At 36.4% G+C, this 14,360-nt stretch overlaps 1 long non-coding RNA gene across 8 annotated transcripts in view; it reads left to right on the top strand.

Annotated features, from left to right (window-relative positions):
- The window catches only part of LOC122237872, a 179,892-nt gene that overhangs the window by 112,890 nt on the left and 52,642 nt on the right, over positions 1-14,360 (top strand). For 6 of the 8 annotated variants that reach the window (XR_006216577.1, XR_006216582.1, XR_006216579.1 and 3 more), the window contains one exon: positions 1,309-1,446. This is a non-coding gene — a long non-coding RNA (uncharacterized LOC122237872). Of the gene's footprint in view, positions 1-1,308; positions 1,447-3,731; positions 3,981-4,220; positions 4,621-14,360 lie in introns of those variants that run through there. The other 2 variants (XR_006216584.1, XR_006216585.1) reach the window with 2 other exon arrangements.

Here is a 14,360-nt window from a genome sequence, read left to right as displayed (position 1 = left end):
CTTTTCTCAGTCTCTTTCTTGTAAAATATATATGATATTCCATTTCAAAATTGTATATAGTCATAAAACTTCCCTACATTTGCATAAGCAAATCCAAAATTTAAAAAAATATATAATCATATCAATAGATGCTAAAAAAGCATTCAATAAAATCAACTCTTATTTATATAAACCTTGCACATTTCTCATTTGGTTTACTCTAAGTATTTTCAGTTTGTTCACTTTGTTTTATTTGCTTTCTGTGTGTTTTTATTTTCCTGTTATACATGTCATTGTTTTTTTTCCTATTACATTTTCTAATTGTATAGGAAGGTTATTACTTTATGTTTATCTTGCCTTTGGCACTGTTTCATAACTATTTTATAAATTCTGATTTTTTAAAATTCTTTTGGGTTTTCATGGCAAACAACCAATATATTATATCTTTATCTTGTCTTATGGCATAGCCTCAGGCTTCAAGTACATTGATGAATTAAAGCAATAATAGCAGAAACACTAGCCTTATTACTGAATGTAATTGGAAAGAATTATGATGTTTCACCATTAAATATGAGGATAATGGTAGGATTCTTATATGTAATCTTTATCAAGCTATGGAAGCATTCTCTTCCTACCTCTTAAGACTTCTGTTATCATTGAGAATGTGAGTTGGATTTGATCAAATACTTTTTAAGCATCTGTTGAGATAACCACATATTTTTCCTTTTGTATCTGCTAAAGTTGTGAATCAATCACGTTAATAGATAAGCATGTATTTAACCTTCATTTCTGAGAAAAGGTCTCCTTTGTCATAAAATGCCACTCTTCTAATATACTGCTGGCTTATTGAAAGAGTCATTGAGATTTTGAAAATCTGTGATTGAATTTGAGCTTTCTGTAGGTATTTGACTCTGGTCAAGTCACTTAATTTTGATTAACTTTATTTACAATTTTTTTTAATGTTTATTTATCTATTTTTAGAGAGAGAGAGAGAGATCATGAGCAGGGGAGGGGCAGAGAGAGAGGGAGAGAGAGAAAGAGTCCCAAGCAGGCTCTGCACTGCCAGCACAGAGCCTGATGGCGGGGCTTGAACCCACAAACCATGAGATCATGACCTGAGCCAAATCAAGAATCAGAACCTTAACTGACTGAGCCACCCAAGCGCCCCACTTTTCAATAACTTTAATTCCTTCAAGTGTAATATGAGTACATTCCCCCATATTCACAAAGTAGCTGTTAAGATTAGATGAAATTATAAAATTTTTATATAAAAAAGTTATATATATAATTTATATTCAAGCCAACAGAGATTATGCTTTTATCTTCCAGATGGGAAGCAGAAGCTACCTAAGATACTGTTACTGAGGATGAACTCAGTGCATTGAATTACTACTGGGGCAACTCTCCTTTTTGCCAGTGGCATTGGCTCCATCCATTGAACAGATAAGGAGCGGAGCACACAAGATGGTAAGTTAATTTTCCCTAAGACTTCACCAGTGTTGGAAATGCTATCATGGCTCTGTCTGAGGGTTCAGCGATACTAACCAATAATTCTTAGCTAGTAGTTTGGATTACTTCTTCAAGAATAATGATGACATTTTGAAGGATAGAAAGAAAATGGCCCATGGGACGATATTTTGAAGATTGTCCACTAGATGGCACGATGAGCCTATTGTAATTGTTTTAACTAGGTATTTATTCACCAGTTAAATACTAATTAGTTAAGGAAAGATATTAGTAAATGGAAGTTAGTGATAGTAGCACTATCTTTAGGAAAGTTATTTGTTCCTTTTGTTTGAATATAAACTAAAGGTAGCAGCAACATAAAGCTATCTAGAGACAATGTTTAGCTCTCACTTGAAAGTAATCATCTCTGTAAGGAAAATAATTCAGCTATGGCAACTGGACAGTATACATACGCTCTGAGAACAACAAAATATCAGTGAGAAATTTTTATCAAAAAAGCTAAACATATTTGTGTTCTCAATTGAATTACCTGAACTCTTTGTGAGATAAGTGGATTCCAAAAGAGCTTAGATAAGTATATCAATGACAAGATTAAACATGGATTTGTTTTTTTTTTTTCTTTTACTTTTTTTTTTTTTTTTTTTTGGATTAAACATGGATTTGAAAGGAAGCTGAGTAGTTTGACAATGCCAAAATAATTTTAGGTTTAACTCAGAGAAGGATACTTATTCTGTCATCAATTTGGGCTTGCTTTTGACAATAGAACACTTAGATCGATGGAATTTAGATAGTAATTATAACAAATATTATGATGATTATTAATTCTTATGTTCATTCTTATTAATTCTTGTGACAGAAAGTAACTGAATGTGCAGCTAGGACTTTTACCTCGGGCCTCTGAGAGTAGCATTTACCCATTCTAAACAAACACTGGCTTTTCTGTTTTATTCTACTGTTTTCTCTATACTTTGATTTATCCTCTCCAGACATCCCCACCTCCTCCAGTATACCTTTATTCACTCCTATAGTGTGTTAAAGAACAAAACACTTTTATTTTTCTACTCTTTTGAGAAAGAAAGAATACCTCCAAGCTGGCAGCTCATACTGTTCAGACTAAAAGAGAGTGGTATATGGGTGCCGTTTGGAATCATGGATGGAAATACTATCTCCATTAGACACACTTATACCATTAGCTGTAAGCACAGCTCATGTCTTGTCCTCAGTCATACTTTATGGTTATTATCACATGCTTGAGAAGATTGCCTAATAGGTATGAAAGGGATGGCTTTACAACTTTGAAACAATAGACCTTTCATCAGCAATTATTTTATGATTTTGATATAGGGACATGTCTGATAAGGAAGGAACCAATTCCCAATGGCAAGGAGTCTTGGGGAAGAAGAAATTCCTCAAAGACATAATGTATAGTAATCGCATTTATCTACAGTCAAGATCTAATAGAAAAGTTTATAGATGGCAGGGATCTTATGAGAGTATGTTTCCTTATTCAGTTTTTCTGTGTTAAGATTTTAGCTTCGGACTAGCTACAGTTTGGGGGAATTCTGTCTTCTCAGTTAATCAGTAAATGGTCAACATTTTAAGACATGCCACCCTTCTGAAATCAATCAAAGTTCAAGTAGAACATTTTCAGTCAGTTGCCTAGTTTTCAAGTGTTGAATCGTGATTAATGCTGACTAAGGGGCAGTGGGGCAGGAGGTAGGAGAGAAGGATTCATGCCCTCACACAGGTCATGTGGCTAACAATAGCTCCATTTTAGGACTGCCGAGCTTTCTAAGTCCCTGTGTCAGAATCCCTAACCAATGGGAGAGAGAGAAGCTTGCACTGCCCCTTTTAATTTAGTGGGAGAAGAATGTTTGGAATGTCATTTGCGTAAGTGTGACCTCAGCTCAGTACAACATGTCCAGACAGGTGAGACAGGATCCACCATCCTGCAGGTAGAAGTCTCAAGGGTGTGATTTTAACATTTCAATTACAGAAATTCTTATGGAATAATATTCTCACAGGTGAGACTAAAAGGTAATGTGATTCATAGAAAAATCGACAAGCATTAACAGAATGTATGCAATAAAATAAATGTTGACTCTTCTCAGAGGTGACAAGTTTTATCTGTGGAGAATAGGTTTGAATTTTAGAAAGAGACCAAAATGTAGGTAGCTTGGAAGTGGAGCAGAGAAGAATCACTTAAAATGCTGAATAAATAATTGGAAAGGTTGAAGCTGCTGTGCTCAATCTTTTAAAAAAATTTATTTATTTATTTCCAATAGGAGCTTCTTTTGGTTTTCATGACTCCCTGGCTGTGGTAGAGTCACTTGAAATAGAAAGTTGTTATTTGTGATATGGTACTCTGTGCTTCTCTCCTATCTGGACGTTCCATGAAAACAGATGGAACCACTTGGATGGTTAACTTGATAGACCTCAAAGTCTAAGTGCATCATAATTGGATGTAGTGGTTGAGGATGCTTTGACCTAAAGAACTGAGATTTGGGGTCACATTCCCTTATAAGGAATTCCAAAAATCATCTGAACCTATCCTATTCTGAAATTTCATGTATTTTTTTTTTAAATAAATTCTGATACTGTAAGAATGTGTTTGGGATGATTTTTTAATAAAGTGAAATTTGCCTTATTATTTGCATCTGGGATAATCGGATTTGACTTCCAAGAAACACGAGAAAGGCAGATTGATAAGCAATGTATGTTAGATTAAGATCTTCTACAGAGAATTGACTTAATTTGGCCTCTGTCTTCTCTAGGGACAGAATCGCATCATTTGGACTAACAGTGCAAAATGAAACAACTGGATTAGCTAAAAAGGAAAAGTTTCTAGACAAAACTTTGAGCCTTCTGTTCTGAAGATCTAGGAATTGGAAATGTGATACACAGCAGTTTATCCAAAGAGCTTTAAATTCTGTGTTGCCCATTGGAAAAAAAATAAATAAATAATGGCTTTTCCATGGGCAAGTCACCATGATAATCTTTAAATAAATTCCAAGTAAAGCTCATTGTTTACAGAAGCTAGGGACTTAGCAGTTTCGATCAAAATATTAGCAAGGATACCTGTGAAGAAACAGAGGGAAGATTTCTGCAGTGATAGCTGCAAAATATAGCAAGTCATGGTGTAACTTTGAATTACATATCACCTATATGAGCTCCATGTAATAAGCTGTATATATATCTGACATATAGATGTATGCATGACATGTATATATACATATGAGATATATCTATATATATGCAAACATGTATAACACCTATATGAAAGAATATTTGGCAAATTTTCTTTTTAAGAAAGTATTTCTATGGATTTGAACAGGATTTTCTTTCTCCACAATTCTTTGTTTTCTTATCCAAAATGCTCTTCTGTGTAAGAAAGTGACTAAGATGCATTCCTCTTCCTCATCAAAGGAAATTAAACGTTTTATAGGATAAGCTTCCTTTCCTCTACTGAGTCAAACAGCGTTAGTTCGTTAGTTCCCCAGTTCATTTCAAAACCAAGAGACTTTAGGAGCAGGAGTGAAAAGGCAACTGAAAAAAAGGGGTACTAGCAAAAATCCTGAAATGTGGGTCCCATTTCCACCTGTGCCTGTGTGCAGCTTTGTGCCTTTGGGGAAATCCCAGGATCTCTTCAGGCTTCAGATTCTTGGTGTGTAGAATGTGGAGTTGAAAGAGAGAGTTTCTAAGGCAGTGGACTTCTACCCAGATCACACATTAGAATCAGCTAAAGGCTCTGAAGGAGATGCGTTCTTTGAATTATGGAGAGCCTGCCATAGGGCATGGCGCATGTTGCCAGATTTACAAATACAAACACAGGACATTCGATTCAATTTGAATTTCAGATAAATGATGAATACGTTTTAGTATTTATATTTATCGGACAAGTGCTACGCATAAAAGGAAGTCAAAATTTGTGTAATGAATGTATATCATCAAGTCCCTATCAGTGGGAATTTTGGATGAAGAATGTAAAATGGGAGAGGTATCTGTTTCAGTAGATTTTTAGTCATATCACACAGAGAGTCTTTTATTCTTTTTTAAAGCTTTATCAGCCTTGATTGGAATACTTTTTCATCCTCTGGCAAGAACTATTATATCAAATGTGCTTTAGGCCACAAGTAAAGCATACCTCAATTAAATAGTACAAGTGATAAAGATATTTATGGATTTACTTAACAAGAGGTCCAGAACGAAAATGAGGTGATCAAGGACCCAGTGTTCCCGTCATTCTTCTGCTGGGATGTCATCCTGGGTGTGTTGGCCTTCCCTTTCAGGTTTGTTTCTATGATTATAAAGTGGCTGGTGCATCTCCATTTGTAATTATGTCTTCACATTACATTACATATCTCCATTATGTGTTCACATAATTACCTTCAGAGTAAAAAAGAAAGAGCAGTTTTGTGTTGTACATATCTTTTTAACCAGAGGAAAAATCTTTCCTGGTGATTTCTACCCTCAGAGTACTTCTTCAAAATCACTGGCCAGAATTGGGTCACAGGCCCATGCACTAGCCCAAAGGGAGGCTGGAATGCAAATTTCAGGCCTTTTTACTCTTCTTGGTGGGAGGCAGGAAGTAAGTAATGAAGGAAGTGGTTAGAAATAAATATGGAGGCTACTGAGTGTCATCCCCAACCATCACATCTAGGATATTCCTTTCCTTTGAATGTCATCAACACATGGATGGATTCTTGGCTTGTGGACCGGTTTGAAGGACTGGGGAATACTTCACAATATTAGGAAGCAGTTCTTTTAAATGCTCTTGTACATAAGTCTTGACCAAAACCAGAGACATCCACATTGGTCCCAACATAGCCCTTTAAAAATGTTATCATTTAGCCAGCGTGATTAGAACTTTGAAAGTACACAATTGCGTCCCTTTCTTCCCAGGGGAAAAAAAAAGTCCGAAGAATCCTTTTTCTTTTTTCCATTATACACTTCAGTTTTTCGTGCCAAGTATATGGCACAAAGTTCCATTTAGTATACACACAAAATTCCTAGAAGAGTTTACAGAATCCTCATGTCACAGGTTTTTTTCCCCCTTGTTGGAATCCATCCAGATGTACTTTCATTCTAAGTGCACTATTTGAAGGAAGGTAATACAGACAATAATTTCTTTTGGTGCCCATGACTTCTCAAGATTCTTAAAGTGCTCTACATACTTGTTGTAACCTCTGATCACTGATCACATGAAACGGAGCAATGTGTTTCAGTGCAGAGAATACTTAACTAGCCTCAAGACCTGCAAAAGAACATTGGCCCTGGTTTTTACACAACGTGATACGCTTTTGTTAACCATGTAAATGGGGTTTATAACTGGGGTAAATTCTTTCACAGTGCTCCTAAAGCGTCCATATTAAAGTCTATTTCCCAAAGCTTATATAGAATTCCAAGTGGTGTACAAATATGTTTAAAATGCTACATATGGAGAAGAGAGAAAAGAAAGAAAACCATCAATTAAGGAACAGCTTTGCTATTCCAGACACAATGCTAAATGTCTGACATCTTTGAATTTATCTAATCTTGAAAACAGCTTTTTGAGTTATTTTACAGTCTATTGATTCATCCAAGTTCATATAATCTAATGAACATCAGAGAGAGAATGAGAATTATTGCCAAAGACTACTCCTGCAGAGGCAGATATGTTGTTTTTATGAATACACACTTGATAAGGTAGTATTTTCTTAGTCTGTATCTTTGCCTATCTATTAAAATAGAGTTGCTACTTTGGGTTGAATTTCAGAGCAGGATTTAAACCTATGATGGTACTCACGATCATTAGCAAAATATCCAATCAGAGCTATTTTCTTGAGAAAGATCCGTGCATTTTCTCTTGCCCACCACCAAGGATAGGCACATTCTCTGGAATTCACTCCATTACACATTCCAAGCATAGCAAGTCAATCATTAATTATTCACAGGAAGAGCATTCAAAGTTCTCTTCCTTCTTTGGGGGATATGATAGAACAGTGAAAAAAAAAAAATCCTGGGTACTTAGTAGTTAAGCACTACCTGATCTGATATCCCATTTGTCATGGGTTCTCTAATTTCACACTGCTTTATCACTTCCTGAGAGTAAAGATGGGGGTGGGGGGAGTCTATGGAGTTTTTGTTTTTGTTTTATTTTTACTGAGAGAACAAGTAGCTATTTAACTTTCTCGACCTAACTAAATAAATTTGAGTTGTAACTAAGTAAAATTGAATAGTAACTAAGTAAAACGGAGTAAGTAAAACTGAACAGTCTTCAAATCTTGAGCTGTGCACTAGTTCCTTAAAAAGGTTCTGAGGTATGCATAAGAGTTTGTAGTGACTCTTTGAGAAAAGGCTTGGACTTTGGAAGAAACCTGCCTGAGAACACTCTAAAGAAAAGTCAACAATGAAGTCCAGGTATTTCTGGAAAAAAGAAAGCATTTAAACGTGAAAAACTAGTCCAATGAAAAAAACACTGCCCAAAGGTTCTCCTACCAGGTGTGAGGGTTTTCATCTTTCTATTTCACAGTAACTTGGACATACAAAGTATTTAATTTGTGGGAATGCAAGCTGGTGCAGTCACTCTGGAAAACAGAATGGAGGTTCCTCAAAAACTAAAAAGAGAACTACCCTACGACCCAGCAATTGCACTACTAGGCATTTATCCAAGGGATACAGGTGTGCTGTTTATAGCAGCACTATCGACAACAGCCAAAGTATGGAAAGAGCCCAAATGTCCACTGATGGATGAATGGATAAAGAAGATGTGGTGTGTATATGTGTGTGTGTGTGTGTATATATATATATATATATACACACACACACACACACACACACACACACACACACACACAATGGAGTATTACTTGGCAATCAAAAAGAATGAAATCTTGCCATTTGCAACTATGTGGATGGAACTAGAAGGTATTATGCTAAGCGAAATTAGTCAGAGAAAGACAAATATCATATGACTTCACTCATATGAGGACTTTAAGAGACAAAACAGATGAACATAAGGGAAGGGAAACAAAAATAATATAAAAACAGGGAGGGGGACAAAACAGAAGAGACTCTTAAACATGGAGAACAAACAGAAGGTTACTGGAGGGGTTGTGGGAGTGGGGTGGGCCAAATGGGTAAGGGGCATTAAGGAATCTACTCCTGAAATTGTTGTTGCACTATATGCTAACTAATTTGGATGTAAATTACAAAAATAAAATAAAATAAGATAAAATAAAATAAAATAAAATAAATTTAAAAAGAAAGTATTTAATTTGTTGTTTTAGGGTTGGAAACTCATTTATTCAATAATCATTTGTTCAATAATAATTTTTTCAGCCATCCTTTACTGAGTACCATTTATGTGTCAGATACTGACATAGGAGCAGAAATAGAACTGTAACTTGAGACACAAGATTGGAAGTATCACTGCAAAAAAGAGCCAGATACCAAAATTCAAGAAAAAAAGGTGGGAACAAATTCTAAGGCATTCATTCTTTAAAGCGACCTGTGAATGCTGTGTCATTCTTCTGCTCCACACCCACTTATTATATAACCTGAAGTGAGACCCGAGACCCTTGAAAAATGTGCTCACTTAAGAAAATCACATTGGGGAGCCTGAGTACCTTAGTCAGTTTAGCGTTGGACTCCTGATTTTGGCTCAGGTCATGATCCCAGGGTGGTGGGATTGAGTTCTGTGTCAGACTCTGCGTTGAGTCTGGAGCCTGCTTACAATTCTCTCTCTCCACTCCCCCCTTCTCCCTCTGCTCCTCTTCTCCACTCATGTGCACATTCTCTCTCTAAAATAAAAAAGTAATAATAAAATGCAACTTTGAAAAAAGAAAAACGTGTCTATATTTTTTTGAATATTTAACAATGTGCAAAGAACCTGTAGGAAATGTGATTTTGAGTGGAACTAATGATAACAGGGAGTATTAAAAAGTGTGATGTTGGTCCTTTAAAATGGTTTAAGTCAAAGATCTTGGGCTAGGGTATGGATTTCAACTCTGTTACCCTAGAGAGACAGCTTCAGGTTACAGTGTTTAAAAGTTTTAGTTCACTCTCAGAACTCTAGTTTAATATTAACTTTCACTTAGAGAAATGTCTTTTGGAATCAAACCTGAACCAAAGGAGAACTTCCACTGACAATTCCTTAGCTAAGGGAACCATTCTTTGCCACTCTCAGTGGTCCCATCTTGACCCCTCTCATGTCTCTTACTGATTTGTTTCTGAACTCAGAGAAGGTCAGAGCATGATCAATGAGTACTCTAAAACCCCAGCGTTGCCTGGGGTGCCAAGGGAAGGCCTTTCCATATCTGCTATCAGTGTCAGGCTAACTCAGAACAAGAGCAATCCTTCTCTGACCCTAGGGCAGAGATCATTGGAAGTGTGTGAAAACTAGGCTTGTGCAAACCCTGGTTCATTAGAGGGTCACCTTGGCTTATGCAACTAAAGAGGTTCCCTAACGGGTCGTAAACCCAGGAAGAAAGCTGAGCCTAAAAAATCCTAACCATGTGCATTCAGACCGAACACTACTCTGCCCCAATATTCAGAAAACCAGTGGGAAGATCTTCAGTTTTGATCTGTGTTGGAGAGACTGAAGACAGACAGTCTAAAATTGTACAGGACTCATCTCTGAATTTTTTTAAATGAAGTTTTGGCCAAACAGCCAGTAGACAGCTTTCCTTGACATCCTTTACAGAATACCTTAAATCTGTTCAAGAAAACATATGAAGCAACCCTTTGTGAAGGGACATTAAAGATCATCTACCCCAATGCATCTCAATTGTTGTTGTCACAGTCCATGAATGTATTCAAATATTTCGCTGTCTTTTCAAAGATTCTCTTTGATCCTTCATTTCTCCTCTGGTCTAACCTCTTATCACTAATTTCTTTAACGGGTATAAGGATCATTCTCCCTGCTCCTACTCTAATATGAAATTCTATAAAACTCATAAAATGAAAATGATAATGCTGGACTTCCTATTTTAATAAAGGCTATTGACTATCGTAAAAAGGCTAATTTTATCTGTTTCTAATTTAAAAGAAGATATCTAATACGTCCTAGGGATTCTGGAAAAGAGCTCTCGCCATTTTTACTCATTCTCCCTGAATAGTCCTCTTTGAGTTTTCTGTCTTGCATTTGTTGTTTTTGTTTTGTTTTATCCAAAGTATATCCTACTAAGTCTGGGAACTAACTATCCTAGGTTAAGATTTTGATTTGTGTTTCTCTCTTTTCCTTTTTAATGTATTTCTCTAATTGTCCCTTAGTCATTTCCCATAGCATCTAATACCCGTGTAATGCAAAGAGCTCACCATGTTCCCTAAGGGATTCATATGTGTGCATATGGTACATATCTTGAAATAGTTTTTAGTTTCATATAGCTGTGCAGTCAGCTGTTGGTTTCTACTGCTTCTGGAAACCTTGCCAGACCATCTGCAGACCCTTTAATTATGTTTTCTGACCAGAGGGCAACTGGTAGGAATTAAATATGTTATGATCATATTCAACAAAATTTCAGGATTCCAATGCCCTAGCTGAGAAGCAATACCAGCTGGGCTTCAGTGGGAGACAGGGGTTAACAAGGCCCTCACTTCAACTCCAGGGATGCTTCTCTGAGTCAGCAAATACTGTTGACACTTAAGAGTAGCATAGCTCAGACCCTACATAAATACCAATCATCAGCTGGTCAGAGTAATAGGACTGGGTATGTGAACAATACCAGAAAGCTTTTCTAGATGCTAGACATACCTTTTTGGGATCAGGAGGAATTACTGTGACTAGCTTTGGGATCATAGCAAATTAATGGATCAGGCTAAATAATTGCAGCTTTAAGGATTCCCCACCAGAAGAAAATACTCACTAGACTGAAGGAAACATTTAGCTGGCCTTCCATGTAGCAGATGATCTAGATGTGAGGGTGTGAGGGATGCCTGTGAAGCCACGTAACCGAGCGTTGATTCAGCTGATTGAAAATGGTTATCTTCCTCCTCAATACTTCACCCCGAAGTGGCCTGATTTATGTATGACCACAGATTAATGATTACATTCCTACCATTCTTTATTCCTGCCTTTCCAACCATGAGTTATCACCTGTAACTACATCACTTGCCTCCCTATGTAGCTCTCCATATAAATGGATGTTTGGGGAAAAGGATACCACATGCACATGTTGTTTGTGTTGGTTTTGTTCTTGCAGGAGAGCCTGAAGATACTGCATTTGTTGAAAGGGACCTTCATGCTTTTATTTTATGAATAGAATGGCACATGGAGTGGAGTGTGGGCTTATGAGAGGAAGGGAAGGGAAACCGACATGGAACAGGTCCCTCGTTATATGAGGCTGGTGAGGGAAATGATGTTATTTTGAAAATTCGAGTTTTCAGTAGTTACATGAGGAGATGTATTTATATGAAGGGATACGGTATTGGGCTAGCCTTCCTTTGTTTTAAAATCAACTTTACCGGGGCGCCCGGGTGGCTCAGTCAGTTAAGCATCTGACTTTGGCTCAGGTCACGATCTCACAGTTTGTGAGTTCGAGGCCGCGTCGGGCTCTGTACTGACAGCTCAGAGCCTGGAGCCTGCTTCGGATTCTGTGTTTCCCTCTCTCCCTGCCCCACCCCTGCTTGCACTCTGTCGCTCAAAAAGGAATAAACATTAAGGAAATTAAAAATAATAATAATAAAAAAATAAAATAAAATCAACTTTACTGAAATATCATTTATGTACAATACTGCATTCATTAAAGCACACAACCCAGTGCATATACCTGTGAAGCCACTGCCTGGTCAAGGTAGAGAATATTTCTATCACCCTCCAAAATTTCTTCTTGTTCCTTTTCTGTCCATCCTTCCCCTTCCACCTTTGGATCCATTCAACACTGCGCTATTTTTTTTTTGTCACAGCTTTTTTTTTTTTTTTTTTTTAGGCTTTTATATAAATAGAATCATACTCTTAGGTCTGGTGTGATACACTCAACATAATGGTTTTGACATTCATTCATTTTGTTATGTATATTAGTAGTTTGTTTCTTTTTATTGTTGACTAATATCCCATTGAATAAATGCATCTCTTTTTGTTTATCCATCACCTGTTGGTGAACATCTGGATTGTTTCAATTTTTGGTTATTGTGCATAAAACTGCTATAAATATTTGCATACAAGTCTTTGTGTGGACATATGTTTTCACTTCTTTTGTATAAATACTTGGGAGTGGAATGTCTGGGTCATATGTTTAACTTTTTAAGAAATTACCAAACTTTTTTCCAAGTTATTGAACCATATTCCATTCCCACCAGGGATGTATAAGAGTTCTGGTTGCTCAACATCCTCACTAGCATTTGGTATTGTCAATCTTTTTAATTAGTCACTCTGATGGATGTCTGATGGCACCTCACTGGAGTTTTAATTTCCACTTCCCTGATGACCAACGTGTTTTAAATCTTTTTGGGCTATTTGTATACTGTCATTAGTGAAGTGTCTATTCAAATCTTTTACCCATTTTTCATTGGGTTGCTTTTCTTCTAATTATTGAGGTGTAAGAGTTATTTACATAGTCTGAATACAGGTTCCTTGGGAACATTTCCCCCTTCTTTTGATTGTCTTTTCATTTTCCCAGCTGTGTCTTTCAGAGAGCAAAATTTTTATCTCGATAAAGTCTAATTTATTGATGTTTTCTTTTATATAGCTCATGGTTTTTGTGGACTCTATTCTACTTCATTGCTCCTTATGTTTATCCTTATGTCAATATTATGCCATCTTGATTTCTGTAGATGGTATAAGTTCTACTTACGCTATCGAGTTCCATCTTCTTCAAAATTGTTTTGTCTGTTCTAGAGCCATCAGATTTCCAAATAAAATTTAGAACCAGCTTGTCATTTTCAGTGAAAATGCCTGATGGAATTTTGATGGGGATTGCTTTGAATCTATAAATCGATTTCAGTAGAATTGATATTTTAAAAATGGAATCTTTCAATGAACTTATGAATTCCAACAAACCATGAATTGGAATCTTCCAATAAATTTACAAACATGGTTTATTTCTCCACTTTTGTGATCCTTCCTTAATTTCTTTCAGCAATATTTTGTAGTTTTCAATGAGGAGCTCTCATGTCTTTTGTTAAATATATTCTTAAGTATTTTTTTGTTATTGTTTTTAGGTACTCTTACAAGTAGAATTTTTTTAAATTTAACTTGCCAATTATTTACTTCTAGCATATAGAAGACAATTAAGTTTTGGGTATTAATTTTGTATACTTCGAGTTTGTATACTTGCTAAATTTACATATTAATTCTACTAGCTGTTATATAGTTTCTTTGGGATTTTCATGTCACCTACAAATACAGTCCAACATTCTTCCTTTCTGTCTTCATTTACTTTTGCTGTAATTTTGGTTTCATCTGTTTTTCCCCCCATTGTCATTTTATTATTTTGTAGCCAACTTTTGCTAGTGTCACTCATAGGATACAATCCAACACTATGTTAAAACCCTGTCCTGGTGCAATTTAGCCCAGATCTCAAATTGCCGATCATTGAGTGGCAGAAAACTAGCTGATGGATGAAAAAAAGAAAAAAAAAAGATACTGTGAAGGTAGATAGTTGGCTGGAGGCAAGGCTGCAACTTCAGCCCTTGTTCTGCTGTTGCTGTGACTGATGGAGAGAGTCACACTGATGTCCTTTTGAACTGGGTGGAAGGAGAAAACGTGTTGGAGCTGTGAATGGAACAGTATTGGCTGGAAAACATTGTAGACTTTTGAGCTACAAGTGGTTTTCAAGTGGGTAGGCCAATGTCATGCTAGTCAAACCCCAGTTCTCCTTCCTCTGCATGTCCATTGCAAAGCTGGAGAAACAGTCTCAGTATCCTTGTCTCAATTTCTGGACCCTTCTCTCTTCTCCAACAGTGTTACCCCCTATCTCAGAGACCTTTTCCTTCTT

This window comes from Panthera tigris, chromosome B1 (genome assembly GCF_018350195.1).
Source record: "Panthera tigris isolate Pti1 chromosome B1, P.tigris_Pti1_mat1.1, whole genome shotgun sequence".
Classification (NCBI taxonomy): domain Eukaryota; kingdom Metazoa; phylum Chordata; class Mammalia; order Carnivora; family Felidae; genus Panthera; species Panthera tigris.
The sequence above is the reverse complement of the archived record's forward strand: the minus strand, read 5'-3'. Positions and strand labels throughout refer to the sequence as shown.